This window comes from Bos indicus, chromosome 12, assembly GCF_029378745.1.
Source record: "Bos indicus isolate NIAB-ARS_2022 breed Sahiwal x Tharparkar chromosome 12, NIAB-ARS_B.indTharparkar_mat_pri_1.0, whole genome shotgun sequence".
NCBI lineage: Eukaryota > Metazoa > Chordata > Mammalia > Artiodactyla > Bovidae > Bos > Bos indicus.
In genome coordinates, this window is record NC_091771.1 from 7,718,657 (window position 1) to 7,732,113 (window position 13,457).

The following is a 13,457-nucleotide window of genomic DNA, read 5'->3' on the forward strand; positions in this document are numbered from 1 at the left end:
ACTTTACTCCTCATTCATTTCTTTCTATAACTTCCTGTGTATTTCCTGCTGATTAGTGAAAAGATAATGAAATTATGGCTAGAGAAAAGTTGTAGAAAATGGAAATGTGCTCTAGAGTTGTTTGGTAAATAGACTAAAAAACTTAGATAATCTAAGGTTTAAAATGTCATATTAATATGGAAATTGCAGCCTGAAAAATAATTTTCTATGAACTTTGTACATTTTTATGCATACATACATAAATGTGGAACAAATAGAAGCCAAGCCCCCCCGCCCCAACACAAAACAAAACAAAACAGTAAAAGCAGTGAATTTATACTCTGGGTGAACTGCAGATAAAAAGTATTTTCCAGTTAGAAAGCTTCATTTTTCTTACAAGAAGTTTTAAAAATGCTTATCATGTATTTCATCCTTGGAACTAAGATAGGTGAATAGCAGGCAGAACAAAAATCAAGTAGCTGTTATCAATAGCATCATTCTCATTCATCAACAGCGTATCAGTGCTTTGTACATACGTTGAATGAACGTGGATTGATGGGTAATTTTAACAGCCTCCCAGCTTTTCCAGTGAATGACCTCTTAGAAGGTATTAAAACTCATCATAAACTCTGCCAATAGTGTAATCAGTAGAATTCCATTACATTGCTCTTATTTGGTAAATATGCTCAAACTGCAAAATTTTAAAAATAAAAAAGTTTCATGGTTTTGTTTCTCACAGGTACTCAAAAAGCCAGGAACCGTTGTCACATCACGAATGACAGACCCATGGAGACAAGCAGGCCATGTCTGTCCTCTACAGTGTTCTGTGTTTTTCTGGAAGAATGAGCAGAACTCCACAGGAATTATCAAGGCTTGTTTGTGCTGGAAAGTGTTCAACCTTTTTACAAGTGCATTGGAATAGAATTTTCATAATGCATACCTTAAAAGACATTGACAAAGCTGACAGCTTTAAAATATTTGTTTTCCTATCCACTGACTTACCAAAAAGCTCTGAATAGCCTTTCTGTTTTTCCCCTGACCCATGCAGGAGTGTAAACGGGAGCTATGAGTTACTGGAGTTTGCTTGAGACCTGCTGTGTCCTATGTTGTCCGTGGTTATTTTAAAGTCCGACATTAATAAACATTCAACTCTATTTGCTCTTAATGATAGTTCTCTAGCCTTCACTATAAGCTTCAAGTCTCAAAAAGAAAAATTCACTGCTGCTGACTTTGAATAGAGGACATTAAAATTTGAATCTAAACTCTGTGGGTAAATTTATATCCAAGTGGCAGTAAAATAGCACATTAAGAAAGACTTTCCTGCCATTATTTTTTTCTTTGTTGGTTATTATCCTTCCAGTGTTTCTATGCATCTTGAAGTACAATATGTATGTAGATGTTGGCCACTGGAGTGTAATATCATTAAGAGGCAATAGCTCTGGACAGTCTATCCTCCTTACTCTATACTTATGAGCATAAAAAAGGAAAGAAAGCCAGGGATCTTGATCAGAAGATAATGAAGCCAACTGGAAAGCAGTGGATGATAAATTTCTATTATTCTATATTTTAACAAAAATGTAAATTTGACATCTTGATATGTAAGGAAGAATATTTGGAATATGTGGAAAACACCATTAGTTAAATATTGCCATGATACATGCTGTTATCTACAAATCAAGATGAATGAGTAAGAAACTGATATTTGCTCATGAGTGTAAAGATGAGTCATTAATTCAAGTGATGGGTAATTTCATCATATGTGTGTGGAATACTTCCAAGTGAACATAGTATATAGTTCCTCAGAATCCACTAAATCTATACAAGTCTGTATGCTGCTGCTGCTGCTAAGTCACATCAGTCGTGTCCGACTCTGTGCGACCCCAGAGTCGGCAGCCCACCAGGCTCCCCCGTCCCTGGAATTCTCCAGGCAAGAACACTGCAGTGGGTTGCCATTTCCTTCTCCAATGCATGAAAGTGAAAAGTGAAAGTGAAGTCGCTCAGTCGTGTCCGACCCCATGGACTGCAGCCCATCAGGCTCCTCTGTCCATGAGATTTTCCAGGCAAGAGTGCTGGAGTGGGGTGCATTGCCTTCTTCACAAGTCTGTATATATCTTTTATATAATGTTGCAAATGTAAACTACATTGAGAATTTTTTTAAAAGTATACCAAAAGAGATTCACATCAATAAAATATTAAAGTTGATTAATTTAAATATATGAAAATTAAAGTCATCACAACTGTAGTGTTATTTTATTCCCTCTGCTCCAATTGGTTCATGTCTATATATAGGGTTGTTTTTTTTTAATTAGGGAAAGCTTCACTTTGGAATTATTCCATGGTTTCAAAAAAAAAAACAAAAATTATGGGTAATAGGTCCCAAGTGTTAACTAGCTCATAAAACTGTAAATTAAAGAGTTTAATACATCATCTTTAATCAGTTTGAATAAACCATCAATATAGATGCCAAACGCTTGATGAGGATAAACATTTCAGTCTGCTATATGAATGAATTTAGATGTTCTCAGATTTATTTTGAAACATTGGATTTCATAGTTACATAGAATTAATAGTTTTGTTGGGACAAACAGTAGACAGAATAATGGCCTTCCTAAAGATGTTTTCATACAAATTTCTCTACCTGTGAATATGTTCCCTTACATGGCAAAAAGGGATTTTGCTGATGTAACAAATTAAAATTAATCTGGATTACCTAAATGAGAAGAGTGTAAGCACAATGATCCTTTTAAGAGGGACAAAGGAGGGTGAGACACAGAGAAGCTTATGTGAGGAGGGAAGAAGAAGTCAGAGATATATGTCTCCAAACATGGGAAACTCATTTGTCTTCAAAAGCTGGAAAAGGCAGCTCTGCCAATACCTTGATTTTAGCCCTTTAAGACCCATTTCAAGCTTCTGACCTTCAAAACTGTGAGATAATAAATTTGTGTTGTGTCAAGCCACTGCTTTATGGTATTTTTTCCTTTATTTACAGCACCAATAGAAAATATACAGAACTCCGACACATAAAAAAATATGTAAAACAGGAATAATGATTGCATTCATTCTGATCTGGCTCTCCTCTCATCCTGTAAATGATAAAATTCAAATTCTTTATTAATGAAGTGATAGGAGGTGAAGAAAAGCCTTTCTACAACCTTGTTCTACTACTGAACATATTCATTCTGTATTTGATGCTTGCTTTACCAGTGAACTCCAAGGCCAATTTTGTCTCTTACTCCAGGTATTTCTTGACTTCCCACTTTTGCATTCCAGTCCCCTATAATGAAAAAGACATCTTTTTGTGGTGTTAGTTCTAGAAGGTCTTGTCGGTCTTAATAGAACTGTTATTTGTCAGGGCATAGACTTGGATTACGGTGATATGGAATGGTTTGCCTTGGAAGCGAACAGAGATCATTCTGTGGTGTTTGAGATGGCATCCAAGTAGTGAATTTCGGGCACTTTTGTTGACTATGATGGCTACTCCATTTCTACTAAGGGATTCTTCTCCACAGAAGTAGATATAATGGTCATCTGAGTTAAATTCACCCATTCCAGTCCATCTTAGTTCGCTGATTCCTAGAATGTCTGTCGATGTTCACTCTTGCTATCTTCTGTTTGACCACTTCCAATTTGCCTTGATTCATGGACCTAACATTCCAAGGTCCTATGCAATACTGCTCTTTACAGCATTGGGCCTTGCTTCCATCAACAGTCACATCCACAGCTGGGAGTTGTTTTTGCTTTGGCTCTGTCTCTTCATTGTCTCTGGAGTTATTTCTCCACTGATCTCCACTGAGTACAACAAATCAGATCAGATCAGGTCATTCAGTCAGTCATGTCCGACTCTTTGCGACCCCATGAATCACAGCACGCCAGGCCTCCCTGTCCATCACCAACTCCCGGAGTTCACTCAGACTCACGTCCTTCGAGTCAGTGATGCCATCCAGTCATCTCATCCTCTGTCGCCCTCTTCTCCTCCTGCCCCAATCCCTCCCAGCATCAGAGTCTTTTCCAATGAGTCAACTCTTCACATGAGGTGGCCAAAGTACTGGCGTTTCAGCTTTAGCATCATTCCTTCCAAAGAAATCTCAGGGCTGATCTCCTTCAGAATGGACTGGTTGGATCAAGTGGCAGTCCAAGGGACTCTCAAGAGTCTTCTCCAATACCACAGTTCAAAAGCATTAATTCTTCAGCCCTCAGCCTTCTTCACAGTCCAACTCTCACATCCATACATGACCACAGGAAAAAACCATAGCCTTGACTAGATGAAACTTTGTTGGCAAAGTAATGTCTCTGCTTTTGAACATGCTATCTAGGTTGGTCATAACTTTCCTTCCAAGGAGTAAGCATCTTTTAATTTCATGGCTGCAGTCACCATCTGTAGTGATTTTAGAGCCCAGAAAAATAAAGTCTGACACCGTTTCCACTGTTTCCCCATCTATTTCCCATGAATGATGGGACTGGATGCCATGATCTTCATTTTCTGAATGTTGAGCTTTAAGCCAACTTATTCACTCTCCACTTTTACTTTCATCAAGAGGCTTTTTAGTTCCTCTTCAGTTTCTGCCATAAGGGTGGTGTCATCTGCATATCTGAGGTTATTGATATTTATCCCGGCAATCTTGATTCCAGCTTGTGTTTCTTCCAGTCCAGCATTTCTCATGATGTACTCTGCATATAAGTTAAATAAACAGGGTGACAATATACAGCCTTGATGTACTCCTTTTCCTATTTGGAACCAGTCTGTTTTTACATGTCCAGTTCTAACTGTTGCTTCCTGACCTGCATACAAATTTCTCAAGAGGCAAATCAGGTGGTCTGGTATTCCCATCTCTTTCAGAATTTTCCACAGTTTATTGTGATCCACACAGTCAAAGGCTTTGGCATAGTCAATAAAGCAGAAATAGATGTTTTCCTGGAACTCTCTTACTTTTTCAATGATCCAGTGGATGTTGGCAATTTGGTCTCTGGTTCCTCTGCCTTTTCTAAAAGCAGCTTGAACATCAGGAAGTTCATGGTTCACATATTGCTGAATCCTGGCTTGGAGAATTTTGAGCATTACTTTACTAGCGTGTGATGAGTGCAATTGTGCAGTAGTTTGAGCATTCTTTGGCATTACCTTTCTTTGGGATTGGAATGCAAACTGACCTTTTCCAGTCCTGTGGCCACTGCTGAGTTTTCCAAATTTGCTGGCATATTGAGTGCAGCACTTTCACAGTATAATCTTTCAGGATTTGGAATAGCTCAACTGGAATTCCATCACCTCCAGTAGCTTTGTTCATAGTGATGCTTTCTAAGGCCCACTTGACTTCACATTCCAGGATGTCTGGCTCTAGGTCAGTGATCACAGCATTGTGATTATCTGGGTCATGAAGATCTTTTTTGTACAGTTCTTCTGTGTATTCTTGCGATCTCTTCTTAATATCTTCTGCTTCTGTTAGGTCCATACCATTTCTGTCCTTTATTGAGCCCATATTTGCATGAAATGTTCCTTTGGTATCTCTGATTTTCTTGAAGAGATTTCTAGTCTTTCCCATTCTGTTGTTTTCCTCTATTTCTTTGCACTGATCACTGAAGAAGGCTTTCTTATCTCTTCTTGCTATTCTTTGGAACTGTGCATTCAGATGTTTATATCTTTCCTTTTCTCCTTTGCTTTTCACTTCTCTTCTTTTCACAGCTATTTGTAAGGCCTCCCCAGATAGCCATTTTGCTTTTTTGCATTTCTTTTCCATGGGGATGGTCTTGATCCCTGTCTCCTGTACAATGTCATGAACCTCACCTATTGATCTAGGGAGTTCATGTTTCAGTGTCTATCTTTTTGCCATTTCATACTATTCAAGGGGTTATCCAGGAAAGAAGTGGTTTGCTCTTCCCTTCACCAGTGGGCCACATTTTGTCAGAACTCTTCATAATGACCAGTCCATCTTGGGTGGCCCTACATGGCATGATTCATAGTTTCATTGAGTTAGACAAGGCTGTGGTCTATGTGATCAGATTGGTTAGTTTTCTGTGATTTTGGTTTTCAGTCTGTCTGCCTTCTGATGAAGAAGGATAAGAGGCTTATGGAAGCTTCCTTATGGGAGAGACTGTGGGGGAGTCTAGGTCTTGTTTTGATGGGCGGGGCCATGCTCAGCAAATCTCTAATCCAATTTTCTGTTGAAGTGCTAGGGCTTTCCTCCCTGTTATTTGACCTGAGGCCAAGCTATGGTGGAGATAATGAAAATAATGGGGACCTCCTTCAAAATGTTCTATGCATGCGCTGCTACACTCAGTGCCCCCAACGCTGCAGCATGCCACCTCTGACACATGCCTCCACCAGAGAATGCTGGACACTCACGGGCAAGTCTGGGTCAGTCTCTTGTGGGGTCACTGTTCCTTTCTCCTGGGTCCTGGTGCACACAAGTTTCTGTTTGTCCCCTCCAAGAGACTGTTTCCCCAGTCCTGTGTAAGTTCTGGCTGCTCTATGGTGGATTAATGGTGACCTCCTCCAAGAGGGCTTATGCCACACCCAGGTCTACTAAACCCAGAGCCCCAGTACCTGCAGCAGCCCACTGCTGACCCATACCTCCTCAGAAGACACCGAAACACAGTTCTGTCTCAGTCTCTGTGGGGTCTCTGGGTCCTGGTGCACACAAGGTATGTTTGAGCACTCTGAACATCACTGGGGGATATGGGGTTTTAGTCCAACGTGATATCCCCTATTCTACTGTATTGCACTCATCTCACACTCTAGCAAAGTAATGTTCAAAATTCTCCAAGCAAGGCTTCAGCAGTACATGAACCATGAACTTCCAGATGTTCAAGCTGGATTTAGAGAAGGCAGAGGAACCAGAGATCAAATTGCCAACATCAATTGGATCATTGAGAAAGCAAGAAAGTTCCAGAAAAACATCTACTTCTGCTTTATTAACTAAGCCAAAGCCTTTGACTGTGTGTATCCCAGCAAATTGTGGAAAATTCTTCAAGACATGAGAATACCAGATCACCTATTTGCCTCTTGAGAAATCTGTATGCAGGCAAAGAAGCAACAGTTAGAACTGCACATGGAACAACAGACTGGTTCCAAATCAGGAAAGGAGTGGGTCAAGGCTGTGTATTGTCACCCTATTATTTAACTTACATGCAGAGTATATCATGAGAAAAGTTGGGCTGGATGAAGAACAAGCTGGAATCAAAATTGCTGGAAGAAATATAAATAATTTCAGATATATAGATGACACCACCTTTATGGTTGAAAGTGAAGGGGAGCTAAAGAGCCTCTAGATAAAAGTGAAAGAGGAGAGTTAAAAAGTTGGCTTAAAACTCAACATTGAGAAAACTAAGACCATGGCATCTTGTCCCATCACTTCAGGGCAAATAGATGGGGAAACAGTGGAAACAGTGGCATACTTTATTTTGGGGGCTTCAAAATCACTGCATATGGTGACTGCAGCCATGAAATTAAGGCACTTACTCCTTGGAAGGAAAGTTATGACCAAACTAGACAGCATATTAAAAAGCAGAGACATTATTTTGCCAACAAAGGTCCATCTAGTCAAGGCTATAGAGAAGGCAATGGCACCCACTCCAGTACTCTTGCCTGGAAAATCCCATGGACAGAGGAGCCTGTTGGGCTACCATCTATGAGGTAGATGTTGGACACAGAGTTGGACACGGCTAAGTGACTTCACTTTCACTTTTCACTTTCATGCATTGGAGAAGGAAATGGCAACCCATTCTAGTGTTCTTGCCTGGAGAATCCAATGGACGGGGAAGACTGGTGGGCTGCCATCTATGGGGTTGCACAGAGTTGGACACGACTGAAGCAACTTAGCAGCAGCAGCAGCAGTCAAGGCTATGGTTTTTCCAGTAGTCATATATGGATGTGAGAGTTGGACTATAAAGAAAGCTGAGTGCCAAAGCATCAATGCTTTTGAACTGTGGTGTTGGAGAAAACTTTTAAGAATCCCTTGGACTCCAAGGAGATCCAACCAGTCTATCCTAAAAGAGATCAGTCCTGGCTGTTCATTGGAAGGACTGATGCTGAAGCTGAAACTCCAATACTTTGGCCAACTGATGCAAAGAATGGATTCATTTGAAAAGACCCTGATGCTGGCAAAGATTGAAGGTTGGAGGAGAAGGGGATGACAGAGGATGAGATCATTGAATGGTATCATCAACTCAATGGACATGAGTTTGGGTAAACTCTGGGAATTGATGATGGACAGGAAGGCCTGGCGTGCTGCAGTCCATGAGGTCGCAAAGAGTCGGACACGACTGAGTGACTGAACTGAACTGAACTTACTGTCAAACTATTTCAAACTGATATTCAAAATTAAAACATTTACTCTTTCAGTTTATGTTCACTCCTTATGTCAGTCACACTGACTTCTGTTCACACCGTTCTCCTAAAGCTTACATCACTGTCAAGAAATTGCATATGTTCCTCACCATACATATTCTGTTTATTTTGTCTCCAGCTCTAAATTGAAATGTTTGTTCTCTCCTGGATATTTTGTTTTTCTACCTAGGATTCAATGACTCTAGATGTTCCTGATCTTTCAATCACCTGTCCTCCATGTTTCTCCATTTCCATGACTTATACAAACTTGCTTTGGTCAAATTCAAGTGGAACATTTCTAAAAATTCAGCTCATAAACATGCTGTCTTCTTACTCAACATCAGAGATTTCCAAAACTTATCAGCTCAAGCCTTTCTCTGTATGTTTCTTACTAAAATCTAAGGTAGAACATTAATATAAAATATATCATTATTGAATAATGCTTGCTTTGAAAATTTAATGACCTAGAATATACTGAAAATTAAACCTCTCCAGTTATTGCCTTCTACTTTTCAATCATCTGCCCTTTTCAAGAAAACACAAAACTATTTTCTGTGCATTCATGCATATATCTTTTTTTGTCTCTGTTTCCATTATTTGTGTTTATATTAGTAAACAAACACATATAATTCTGTCATTTCTTCAGGTGCCCAATCAAAAGCTCAAATTCAATACACTAAAATTTGAATCCAATGTGTTCCTCACTTATTTCAGAATTCCTTATCAATTAGCTATCACATACTCCAACTTAATCAAGATTTAAAATTTCAATTATGTTTGATACTTCTTGTATACATTCACATTCAATAGGTCATATTAGTGTTTCAAAATGATTCTAATTTTTTCTCCCTTTTGTTTATTAGCTATTAATCTTGAGGCCTTTATTAACTCATATAATTTTAGCAATACTTCTTCAACTTTTACTATTATTTTCTCCACCTCCTTTCAATTTATCATTCTCTAAAGGTCAAAGCTTCTTGCCAAAACACAGCTGTGAATATCCTTTCTTGAACAGAAATCACACCTGACTCTTCTTCGCACACGTAATATATTCTGAATCCTTTTAAAATACATTTAAAGCCTCCTATAATCTGAATCTGACTTAAGTTTCCAGGGACTGAAATGACCCTTTTTCTTAGAAAGATTGCAATGGACAATTTAGTATTCCTAATCTAAATATTATTCTTTCTGTACCTCTAGTCTTGTAGTTCAGCTCCTTCTACTGCGATCTCACTGCACCTACAGAGTAGTTAAAATGCTATGCATGCTACTGTCATGGGCTGACTTATGTCTGCTCAAAATTCATATGTTGAAAATCCTAACCTATTGGCTCAGAATGTAACTATTTGGAAATATAACCTTTAAATAGGTGATTAAATAAAAATTAAACCGTCTGGGCAGGCCTGGATCCAAGCTGCCTGATGTCCTTATAAGAGGAAATTTGGACATGCAGCGAGACATCAGAGGTACACACAAGCAGAGGGACGACCATGTGGGCAGCCAAATGCAAACCAAGGCTGCTGCTGCTAAGTTACTTCAGTCGTGTCCGACTCTGTGCGACCCCATAGACGGCAGCCCACCAGACTCCCCCGTCCCTGCGATTCCCCAGGCAAGAACACTGGAGTGGGTTGCCATTTCTTTCTTCAATGCAGGAAAGTGAAAAGTGAAAGTGAAGTCGCTCAGTCGTGCCCGACCCTCAGCGACCCCATGGACTGCAGCCTTCCATGCTCCTCCATCCATGGGATTTTCCAGGCAAGAGTACTGGAGTGGGGTGCCATTGCCTTTTCCATGATTATGTATAAAACCTTTCAAATAATGCAAACCAAGGAGACAGGGCTTAGTATTATGTTTTAAGATACGGAATTTTATAGTAGCATTTTTTCTCTTAAATAGATTTGTTTTTGTAGACTGAGTATTCTAACACTGAGAATGATTTAAACATCCTATGACTCATCTGCATCTCTGTTATCTATCTGTCTATCCAATAGCTCAGTGAATTGTAAATGCAAGCAACAATTGGGAAATTTAGATAAAGTAAATCTGTTTTCAAAAGCAAATATTTTTTTTAGATTATTAATATTCCTGGCTCATTCCTCCACTTGCACATAATACATCATGTTGAATGTAGTAGGTGTTCAAATATTTAGTGCTTGTGTGGTGATATGAATGTACAGAAGGAAATATTCTAACTTAATTTGGTAAATTACAACAAAATTCATCTTAATCATCAGTGTCAGAAGCACAACTTGGTCAATTAATCAAAAATATCAGTGAAAGCATGAAGTTATAAATAACACATAAAGATTCACACATTTTATTTTATATTAAATGATATAAAAGTGCATTCACTATATATGATCTTACATTGCAGAGAGTGTTCTCATTTGAGAGCTTTGTGTGTTTTTTTTTTCCCCATAAGTAATACCATAAAGAGTCATCTATCATTTTAATTTTTTTTAATCTACAACACTCAATAAGACAGTAATATTTTAGCCTTTCACACTCACAGAGTTTTGCAAAGTGTTCAATTTAGTTTTCAAGATAACAATGATTCTATTTGCAATTTAAATTCTTACCTGTACAAATATTCAATTAAAAACAAAATTATAGAAACAATTGTATCTGGCATATAGTGGCTTAGAGAGAAAAACAATTTACTCATAAGAGCCGACAGCTCAATAGGTTGGAATTGGGGTCATGAGAAAAGGGATTCATTATTATTTCTTAGTGCATCAAGTGCATCAGTCAGTAATTTTGGAGAACTTAAAGGAGAACAAAAATAATTTTTTGAACGAAGACTGATTAAGCCAGTGAGTTTGTTAAATTGTGTTCCTACTGTTAGTGTAGATGAACATAATTCCCTCTGAGTTACAGAGACAGCAATTAACATGATGTAATGCACAAAGTAGGTGTTAAGTAAAGATTTGGTGGATTACTTATGCATTGAATAATGACTACTGACACAAGATAAACAGATTAGACATGTGAATTCTTTAACATGTTTCCATAGGCAGAATTACCTATTTTCAAGGTCTTAGAATGGCAAACTAACATAATCATTTAGAGTCACTGGATCATAAGCTGAGATGTTCCTAGGTGGCGCTAGTCTTTAAGAATCTGCCTGTTAGTGCAAGAGATATTAAGAGATGTGGGGTCCATCCCTGAGTCCCCCAGAGAAGAAAATGGCAACCAAATCTAATATTTCACTTGGAAAATCCCATGGACAGGGGCGACGGGTGGGCTACTGTCCATAGGGTTGCAAAAAATCAGACATGACTGAACAACTGAGATCGATCATAAGCTATTTTGTCATTAGTTTACTTTTATCACTCTAAAAATTGAAGCAGATGAAGGTTGACTGAAGTCTTATTTTGCACAGACCTACACAATGGGTTATTCAATTTATTTTCTATGATAATCAAAGTGCCAGAAAAGTAAGCAAAAAAGCATACATGTACTATTTGAGAAAACAGTAGAAGAATACCTAATTGTAGTAGAATTTCCATACTCAGTTGAATTATTAAAGCATGATGGAAAAATTTTAAGAAATATTTAGACACATATGAACTCAGAAAATATACTGCCAACCCACACTATCTTGCGAATTTAACTGGGTTTAAATGATGTTTATCCCCATTGATAAAAATAAAAAAAGTTAAGAAACCAAGAAAAATAAAGACAATAAAGGCAAATGATCCACAAACTAAGGGAACAATGTAGAAAGATAGTGAAAATGGATTCAGAAGGGCAGGTTAGTAGCTGTCCTAGTGAGTAACCAGTCAGAGTAGACAAAGATGCATAGAAATTCAGAAGAAAGATTGCCACCAATTGCCGGGGTCCAGCCCCAGCTGATCCAGGGTACTCGAAGGGGAGATGGCTTCAGCAACTATTTAAATATTTATCAAAGATATAAAGTGTAATAGAATGAGGATAGCTCAGTAGGAAAATTCAGTGGAGAAAAGAGGCTGAGTAGCTTGGTTTACGCGGGAGACCAATAAAACTTCAAGACAAGAAGCTTGCACCACTTACGTAGGCCGCAGGCGTCCTTCCATTCTCCTGAAGGAGAGGAGACACTGAGGCCTCCCCGGTCGGATCTTAGAAGCCCAGGCATAATTAGTAAGTATGGTGTGTTCCGTGCTCCAGATGGAGACTCAGCCAGAATTTGAGAGAGAGAGAGACATGGGGAGACCAGTATTTCGAGGAACTGATCCCAATTCTTTATTTTCCAGAGTCTGTTTTTATACACTGAGATGTTATACAAAAGTCACATGGGGACAGCAGTCCTAACTTTTATTAAAGTCAGGTGCTTCATACAAATGTATACAGAGGTCTTAGGGGTGTTACCTCATCTTCTGGCCAGGGGGGCCTGCAGACAATTTATGACCCTCTCCTTATGACAGTGGTCAGTCAACCAGAACACTTTTTCCTCCAAGGGTGATTATTCTTAAAACAGACACCACCCAAATAAAGTTACATTCCTATAGAGTGAGGGTGTAGTGGGTTTTAATTAAGGAAAGAATTTACTTAGCCTAAGGTCCAACGTGATTAATATCAAAGGTTAATACTTATTTCTTCTATATATTCATTAATGTGTATAAGGGCAGGAGATGTGGAGACTTAGCAACAAACATTGGCTCAACAAATGAAAAACCCTTCACCAATACAATTTCTAATCAGCCCACTATACTTATAGTTTTCTAACTTTTCTAAGGAACCTGTTTTTAGAAGGTTTAAAGCATCTCGTGCTTCTCACGGTTGGGAGGCTGTGAGCAATCACATGTGGCCAGATGAGCCTGTCAGGCAGGCCAGAGACCCTTCAGAGGAGTTTGTAGGTTGAAACACTCCTATCACACCCAGGAATTATTAACTAGAGCTCTAAGTTAACTCCTTCTCTGAAAGAGATGGTGGGGGACAGCTCCCCCGTAAAGTCAGAGGTGTAGGTGAGAGCATAAAGTAGTAAAATAGGCAGGCTCTGGTTATGGGGGTAGATGCTCGAGGATTTCCAGGGGGACTCCTGAGGCTCGATCCCACCTTTGCATATGTTGAGCCTCCTTCCTCATGACTTTTGCCATGGGCGGAGTGCCTCACGCTGGCCCCCAACAACCAATAAAAAAAATTAAATAAAAAAATACTATAATAGAAAGAATTAGAATTTTCAGGA